At 36.1% G+C, this 9,704-nt stretch overlaps 1 non-coding gene across 1 annotated transcript; it reads left to right on the forward strand.

The window, feature by feature from the left end:
- Nucleotides 1–9,308: 9,308 nt before the first annotated feature.
- LOC143685474 (U2 spliceosomal RNA) lies at nt 9,309–9,499 on the forward strand. The gene has a single exon (XR_013176698.1). It is a non-coding gene; the product is annotated as a U2 spliceosomal RNA (small nuclear RNA).
- Nucleotides 9,500–9,704: the final 205 nt, after the last annotated feature.

The following is a 9,704-nucleotide window of genomic DNA, read 5'->3' on the forward strand; positions in this document are numbered from 1 at the left end:
CAAATTTTCTGTAAATCTACATATCCTACAAAATAAAAAAATTAAATTAAAATGTGCTTACTGATAGTAGTCAGGGAAAGTAGACATTGTTGCAAGTCACAGACTTTGCCACTTATCCATTGGCTCACCATGTCCCTTGTTGGCTTGGGTAGATGCCGGGCCCACAGCATCTCCAGCTTCTGCCAGATTTCCTTCTTCAGCTTCTCTGACTCCTAAGCCAGGTGTGTTCTCAGCTTATGATGAAGGGTATCAGCTTTGCTTGCAAGTTACTTGTACCACTGAAGTTGGATGTTTGAAGACTGTGCTCTATCAATCCACTTCATGGATTCCAGTTTGACCTATCTCTCTACTACTTTACATCCTTAATACCTTCCCAACTGCCTGCCCTGCTGACCTCAGACCAACCACCAGAGGCTGAAGGAAATGACAAACATTAACTGTTTAACCAGTTCTCAAACTGCATGAGGTAAAATCTATATATAAGTCCCATGTTCTATATTTTTCCTAATGTTTCTATTCTCTAATCAAATATTGCTTGCTACCAATTGCATAATCTTTTAAGACCAAATTTATTAAATATTTAAGGATCCCAATATTAAATGGCCCATTTATTAAATATTAAATAATATTAGAATAGTATATAATTGAGCACTAGCTGCCTAATTTCAGAGACTAAGGATCATAGGATCAATCCCTGGGAGGCTGATGATTACAAAGTGACGTGTCCTTGAATTATGACTATTAAAGCATCTTGGAACCTCCTTAAAAGCTGCCTTTATCCAAAGTGAATCAAGATAAACATTTTGTTGACCTGTCCATTGAAGAATTAATAATAATGATGACATCTATTTAATCACTAAATGTTCTGACTCTTCTACTTTCAAATTCATTACATTTATAATGAAAAAAGATATTTTTAGTGGTCAAAAGACATAAAATGATTAATCACATATCTGCTAATGACATTTTAAAAGTACAACAGACCAAAAATGTGACACTACAATCATTAAAAATCAGACTCAACTTTCAAAGATACTTATCTTAAACTTTATACTGCTGGCTGAAACATAAAATTATATTGATTAAGCTCAGATTCTCTGGATAATGGGAAACTTCCATGGAGCTGCTAGAAAATAATGTGCTCTTAGAAATTCTGCCAGTTGAATAGAGAGATAACTGATCTGAATATGACAAAGTGATGTTACAAATTGTTCAGAACAGAAAAATTCCAGATCCAAAAGATTTTTTTCTCTTTGAGACATGGATTGAGGTCCAAGAGCAGCATAATGGTACCAAATGGATAAAAACAACAATAAAGTCACTTCTCATGCATAATGCATAGGCACTCTCTATTGGAGTTGATATCACCATCTGGTGTCTAATTATTCCCGCCTCACACCACACGGCGGTTTGCACCTAATGGAATGACTGTACATTATAATAACTCAGTACACAGACTTTTGCTGCAATTATAAGGTGCTAGTTGTTGTTTTAAAGATCATGGAAATCCCAAGGAATTTGATGCTCACTATTTAATATAAATATTTTGCAGAGTGCCATTAAGAAAAGAGAACTATGGTTTACTGTGATTTTTCTAGAAAATGTATTGTTCCTCTATGTTTAATCTCTTCTAACATCTGTAACAGAGAAATTAATTAAGGTTCTGAATCCCTATTCTTAACACGTGATCAGTATACTTTTTTCAACTCGAATGCTTCTATTTTGATTTATTGGTAAGCACCTTCAATTTGTAGCAATCAATTTTAAGTTACATGTTCTTTTCTAAATAACAAAAAAGACGATGATTCTTATATAACCATCCAGGTGTTCATTCATTTATTCATTCATCCAGTAAGTATCTATTGCGTATTTATTAGGTTCCAGAGACTTTAAGAATCTGAGAGAATAATTTATAGTCCCATGAGAATGACTCAAGTTAATGAGAAGTTAGAAATAAGCAAATTATTCCAATAATACTTTGTAAATGCTTTAATGGCAATACTTGCACGTTCTTAATAGATTAGAGAGGAGCGATTCTCCATGATGTCTTTTAAATCCTGATGATATTGCTCATTTTCTTTGTTGAAGTTTTAGTTATTTATTGTTGCTTAAAAACTATTCCAAAATTTAGTGGCTTAAAACAACAACAATCACTTATTTGCTCATTATTTTGCAATTTAGTCAAGGCTTGAACGGGAGAGCTCCTGCTTGCTCCACATGACCTCATTTGTCAGGGCTTGGGGGGACAGCTCATGCTTGCTCCACATGGACTCAGCTGGGGAGACTCAATTGGAGCTGGAGAATCAACATGAAAATGATTAATGCACATGGTTAAGAATTTGTTCTTGGAGTTTAGTCGGGAGGTGAGGTGTGCCTTAAATATCTGCCACATGGGCCTATCTATGTGGCTGCTTGGACTTCCTCACAGCATGACAGCTAGGTTCTAGAAGAGAGGAATTGGAAACTGTCAGACTCCTTAAAGAGTGAGCCCAGGAGTAGCAAAGCATTACTTCCATTATATTGATCACCAGATGATACAGGTCCAGACCAGATTCAACAGGATGAACCAGACCAGGCTTCTCAGGAGTCTATTTTTGGCCATATTTTTGGCCATTTTTAGTCCTACTATTTGATAGGAAGTTTATCAAGCACACATCACCAGGAAAGTACTTGAAGGACTAAAACCTTAGTTCACTTAAAACACCAGTGTATTATATTTAAAAGTCCAATTTAATACTATGGTTTTGAGACCGACACTAAATTCCATGATGTCTGAAAGATATGGTTTATTTCTAACTTCCAAGTTTGTGGTAATAGAAATTTTTGTCCATAATGCATATAAATGTCAGATAAATTTGAATTTCAAATCAAATTCCATATATATATGGAATAGTTAAAACTTAAAGAATACATATTATGTACCATTATGAGATAAATATTTCAAAAAATATTTCATTCAATCACAACAAAACTCTCCGGTAAATATCCTCTTTTTACATATAAGGGAAGAGAGGCTAAGGGAAGTGAGTAGTTTATCTGAGGATATGTAGATAATATGTGGAAGTGCTGGGATTCAAGCTCAGCGCAGGTTTTTCTGTCCCCAAATTCTGAGTGTTAGGCAATTCTGCCTAAGGGAAGGCAAATTCATGAAGTTTCATATAGAATATTATCATCTATTTTCCTATCTAATATATTTGTATTCACTTATAAATAAAAATGGTAATTATTCATTTTATGGAGAGTAAATGAGAGTCTGGTAAGAAGGTTTCCATTCTCCCAATTCATTGATCAATGAATTACTCAACCATGTCTTGCATTTTGCAAAAATTTTATCTATAAAACAGTCTGTAATGAAAATGCATGTGTGTGTCATTTGTGCACATAATCTCAAATTAATGTTTAGAATGACATAGGAGAAACTGGCATATAAATTTACATCTGTTTAAATATAAGATTTAGGTACCATAATCTAAGTTGGATCATCTAGTTGTTGAAATATTTACCTTTTTATGCCTTCTTTTTTCTGTTTCATAAGCTCCGTGATGGTAAAGAATAGTCTCTTACTTTTGATATAAGGTTAACAGCATAGTAGGTATTGAATAAGGGGAATATTATGTTAAGGTCCTTTAAAGAAAACTTCTTAAATCAATTAATTGTAGGTGAAAAGTCAATCAGAAAACCCTATCTATAATACTAGGTCAACTGTAATTATATCAAAAAACATCTCCATGAGTCCTCTACTCTTCACTTTTCTGTTTTGCTGTGGGAAAATTACATAAAAGTAGATTATACTTATACTTTGAGACAATTATTTCAAGACCATTTGAGAGTAGAGAAGTACTGAAGAGCTTTTTGAAAAATTACAAGTTGTATTTTTGAGAAGATTTCTCTATTAACATTAATCATGTTCTCCCTAGAGTCATGACAATAGACGGCCTTTTGAAAAGTGAAATTCACTCACCAACAGGTGAATATATTATGTCTTTACTATATTTCCATTTGACTTGAAATATTTAAGAATAGTTTCTTCTTTCTCTATTTTTAACAGATTTGTTGAGATATAATTTACACACTATAAGGTTTATCCAATTAAAATGTACACATGATTGTTTTGGTATTTATGTGAATTGAACAATAATCACCATAATTTAGAAAATCTTCTCAACCCCCAAAAGAAATCTTTTACCAAGTACAAATCATTTCCCATCCTTCCATTCCCTGCCCTGAACTCTAAGCAACAGTAATCTATGTTGGTTTGTCTTTAACCTCAAATAGCGAAGAAGGGAAAGGAATGTTTTTTCCAGATTATGGATAATACAGCATGTATCTCATATATCTAGATTTCCCATGTGTCTGTGTCATGTTAACACATGTTAAAGATGAGGCAACATGCCTTGAAATGAATCCTATGAAACAACAGAAATTTTCTTAATCAGAGACTGGAGTATAGCAATGGGAGTTTGCTCATGTTCCAACTTGAGAATTATGAATTACAGTCAATCTCAGAAGTCTTGTCCCACTGGGGATAATTGGAGTGATGTGGCAGATTGAGTTATTTACCCCAAGGGGAAAAAAAAAAAAAACACGTTCTTAATCTTAATCCATTTCTATGGCTATGAACCCATTGTAAATAGGACTTTCTGAAGATGTTACTTTTAGTTAACATAAGACCAACTGAGTCAGGATAGATTTTAATCATATTGCTGGAGGCCTTATAGAGAGGAAGCCATGGGGAGGAGCTGGAAGCTAACAGTCAATGAGACCTGGAAGATAAAGGAGAGAGCTTCACCAGGTACATGACTGGAAAACCACAGAACCCAAGGATTGTTGGACAACCCGAATACTATGGACCCTGGCAGAAGATGGCCTCTTAGCCTCTGCAACTGTGAGCCCATAAATACCTGTTGGTAAGCCAGCCCATTGGGTGATATTTGTCTTACCAGCCTGGAAACTAAGACAGCATGCTTTTCTAAAATGATGGGCTTTTTCCACACTTGTTTTGTGACCTTATTCTTCATCATGTCTCCCATTATGAAAATATATTTATGTATCTATACTCATTTCCTGATTTATGTTTACTTTTTCCACATTGTCCCTGAAAGGCATCATTCTAATATTAATCTCTAACTCTCTCTCTCTCTAATCCTGTGAGTTTTCTCCTTCAAATTCTGCTCCACACATTAAATTATTTTCTTGACAAGTCCCTCCTCAAACCTCTATTCTACTTCACTAAGACTCTTTTTTATCTTGTTAATCTTTAATAATTTCTTTATTCTTTTTTCTCCTTTTCTCACTTCTCCCACAAGCAACAGCCTGTTCCTTCAACTGAGCTCTCCAATGTACTCCTGCCTTTTCAGACAATTTATTCAGCATGCATTAATAACCAAATAAATGATGCCACTAGCATTTGGCCAGCAGTGTATCTATACCTCTAGCAACAACTTTCCTACTGCTAAAATAAAATAAGTATATACACACTTCCTTTCTGACATAACATAATCTTATTGCAAAATACACTGTCATTAAATGGTTAATTACCAGTGCCTTAGTCTACCAGATTACTAAAATAAATACCATACAATGGGCTGGCTTAAACAATAGGAATTCATCATCTCATGGATTCAGAGGCTAGATGTTCAAAATCAAAGCATCAGCAAACCATGCTTTTTCCCTGAAGTCTGTAGAGTTTGGGCATTGGTTTGTTATAATCTTTGTGGTTCCTTCACTTGTATATATGCCCCTTGTCACATGATACTGTCCTTGATTTCCTCCTTCTTTGTCTTTCTCTGACTTCAACTTTTTTATAAAGCCTTCAGGAATATGGATTAAGGCCGGTACAGGTTTAGTTTGACTTTGACCATTCTAAGTAGGGTCTCAGAAATCCCATCTGAAAATGAGACCACATCTTAATTAATAATATATCTTCAAAAGGTCCTATTTACAAAGGGGTTCCCACCCTCAGGAATGTGGAATAATAGTAAGAATATGTCTTTTCTGGAGGTACATAATTCTATTTACCACTATATGATATGAAGAGAGATAGAAATAAGCTGCCAATTCTGATCCTTACTGTCTGCCTGATTTAAACAAGTCATTTGTATTATGTAAACTTTCATTTCTTCCGTTTTAAAGTTGGAATGCTAATATTGCTGATAGTAAGACAAACATAAAATAATTATGTATTCAAGCACTTAGCACAATGCCAAGAAGTGGGCAATAATTGTTAGCAAGCATGCTGTTTTTATTATTATTCATATATTTTAATTATCTACTAGACTTCTTTTGTGACTAAGAACAAATGTTATTTAAAATACCATTTTTTTAGGAAAATAAATTCCAAATAAACTGATATAAAACATTTTTTCATAACCCATACTGAACAATTGGATATTTTCTGTATAAAAATAACAAATTCTAAAAAGATTATCTGTGGATTCTCTGTTCCTTTTTAAAGAATATGTATGAATTCATCTGCTTCTAAAATATCTGCAAATAATATGATACAATTTAACCTTTTATTGACTAAATGAAATGAAAACAACTTTCCAAGATGCAATTTTGTCATTGGTAATTAAGAAATAAGGCAAAAAGGCAAGAAGGATAATCTTGCCTTGTCATAGTAAGAAAAAAACATTTTTTTTAATAACAGTTCTTAAAATTCTTAAATTAGTGATAAGTTTGCTTTCACTTTCTAAAATTTGTGTTGCAAAAGACAGATGGAGCCTCACTCCTGGCTCTGTCCTGTGGTATGTCCATACCCAGACCCCGTGGATTTCCTGAAAAGTGTACTAAACCACATTTTATGGTGTGTCTAGCTTTTCCCAGGACATTTCCCTTTAGGGGGAGCCCAATTTCTTTGCTGCACATTCTTTTCCTCTAGTTTGATCATGGCAACACTGGGGCTGACACCTGGGAATTCCCTCGCTAGAAATTCTTTGTACTAAATCCTTTCTAGTGTCTTCTGCAGTAATCTAGGCAGTAAATTAAGAGCACAGACTCCCAGGAAGATGAGAGACAGCTCAGCAGCTTCTGGATGGTACTGGGCCATCCAACTCCTGAGTGTTTGATGATCTAGGGGATATGGGAGCCTGGTCCACAGGGCCAAGCAACCAGCACTCAGAATGGCAGGCTGGTGACCTGGGACACTGGCCACTGGTAGGGAAATCTGCCGTCTTCTCTCCCTTAAAAATGGGTGGTGCCTTTTCTACAGCACACTGCCTGGCCACGTTATCACCTGGGGGATGACGAACATTGGCCCACAAATAGGACAGTCAGCCATAACACTATCTTACATTTAAACCTTTTTTACAAGAAGAAAGACAAGTGGCAAGGAATTCCTTATATACAGCTTTCATAGCCTTATATCAGGACAAACCCATAAAAGGCTCTTGCAAACTATGTTATGCCCAGGACAACTGTCAAAAACTTCTTCCTCATGACTCTTCATGGAAGGAGGCAAATATTTTAAACCTCTTTTAAGTAGCCCGCCCATGCCCTTCATCCTCGTTTAGTCTGTATGAAAACCCATTGCAGCTGAATATAAAACTTCTCTTCTAAATTAGTCTCTCTTTTTAGCCCTCAGAAAACAGAAAACTTAAAGGACAAAAGGTCTCCTCTTTTTCCTTTTCTAGAGAAATTGGGAAATGCCAGTAACCAATATAAGGGCTATGGGCAGCATAGCCCTCCGACAGGATTCTCAATTTCAATACCATCCTCTAGGCTATAAAAGACAAAGAAAGTAGTCATAAATTCCCTATGGGCAGATATTTATAACTGTCTATCAAAACAAGGACCTAAAAACAGATGCGACACTTGTGTTATACCTGTGTCTCAAATTCCACTATAGGAGAAAATACTTGTTTGCTAAAAAGCATGAGAAAACGTACCACCAAACTAGTTAACTTTAATAAGCTAAGGGAAATCACTCACAAGGAAAAGGAAAGCCTGGCTCTGTTCCAGGGGAGGTTAATGAAAGCCTTAAAAAAGTACACAAATGTATACCCAATTCCCAGGAAAATCAGACTTTGTTGGGCACCATTTCCTCAGCCAGTCTGCCCCTGACATCCGGTGATAGCTGCAGAAGCGCTCCATGGATCTGCAAACTCCCACTAATGACTTATAAAAAACTGCCTTTTATGTATTTAACAACTGAGACAAGGAAGAGAGGAGAAGGCAAAGAGCTAAGCAAAAGACGGGAGAACAGGCTCAGGTTATTGCAGTCGCTGTTAATAGCACCCTGACCCCTTGAGGTCACCCAAATCATGGCTTCAGGCCTCAAGGACCTCCAAATGATGCTCAAGCTCAGACCCACCAGGACCCTGCCCCAAGTGCCACCAACATAAGCTTTGGGCCCAGGGATGGCACTGTCTCCTCAAGGAGCAGCAGAACAAGCCCTCAAGCCCTGCTCTCAGCAAGGGAAGAAGACGGAGGATGCCTGAGGGCACGTACGGCCCTGCTGCCTTCACATCTGACCAACTTAGAGGAGCCCTGGGTGACACTCAATGGGTCAGGCAAGACTAATAAAACCCAGATAATGTTTACCCCCTTGCTTAACCTAAGGTCCTTACTACATTGAGGCCTCTTAGCATCCCAGAGAACGCTAAGCATTCCTTTTAAGCAAATATACCTGTCTATATGAGATGAAAGCACCCCAAGGCTAGCCCAGGAATAACACCTAACTGCATGCAAGTTTTCAGTCCTAAATCTTAAACAATCATTTTTATATACCTCTTCACCCTAAGTCTCGATACATATTGGCTTTTAAATGGCAATATCTTAATAATAAAATGTTCCACTACTCAATCAGTGCTGTCCCAAAGGTTTCCAAATAATCCCTATATCTTTAAAAAATACCTTAGCAGCAGACCTTACTGCCTCCAAGGACCTCAAAACTCAGTCTTGCAAAGTATTAACTTTGTAAACTAACATACTCCTAATATAAAAGTGCATTTTCTTGTAATCATTATTAACTGAATATATATATGGATATGGAAAGTCACAGAAAGGTTTAAGAATGTGAATTGTATAGTCATTACTGACAACAAGCCCTAAGTGAATATAGAAAATTGCAGAAAGTTTAAGCCCTGAATAGATGTGGAAAGTTATAAAAAGTTTATAAAAATGAATTTGTCTGTCATAGTCAATGCTGCTCTCAGTTAAACTGCTGTTAATAAAAGGTTATAAAAAGTTTTCCTAACTATCTGAGTACTCTAAAAAAAACAGGTTAATAATATCATTTCTTAATGTTTATCTTAACCTTATCTTCCTTAACTTCAGAAGCAAGTCTTCTCACTCAAAAGAAAACTTACATCGCTTCTTGGCCTTTTGGCTAAGATCAAGCGTAGTATCTTTTCTTATCAGTTTAATATATGATACGTCTTCTATCTGAGGACAATATATTAAATGGATTCTTTGAGTAGGGAGATGGAATAGGAGCTTGCTCTGTCCACTCCACGCATCGACCTGGTATTGCAGTACTTCCAGGAACGGTGCACCCCTCCCCCTCCTCAATTGCGGTGTGAACTGACAGATTTGACTTTTTCCTTGCTCTTCTGCTTTGCTTCTTTTCTTTACCAGACCTGGATGTCTACAGCTCTCTTCATGTTTTCCCCCCTGAGCTGCTTGTACAGTCGTTTCTTCTTCATCTCTTTCTTTCTTTCTTTCCTAAAAAAAAAAAAAAAAAAGAAAATTTACAGAGGATTTGT

Source organism: Tamandua tetradactyla, chromosome 5 (assembly GCF_023851605.1).
Source record: "Tamandua tetradactyla isolate mTamTet1 chromosome 5, mTamTet1.pri, whole genome shotgun sequence".
Lineage (NCBI taxonomy): Eukaryota > Metazoa > Chordata > Mammalia > Pilosa > Myrmecophagidae > Tamandua > Tamandua tetradactyla.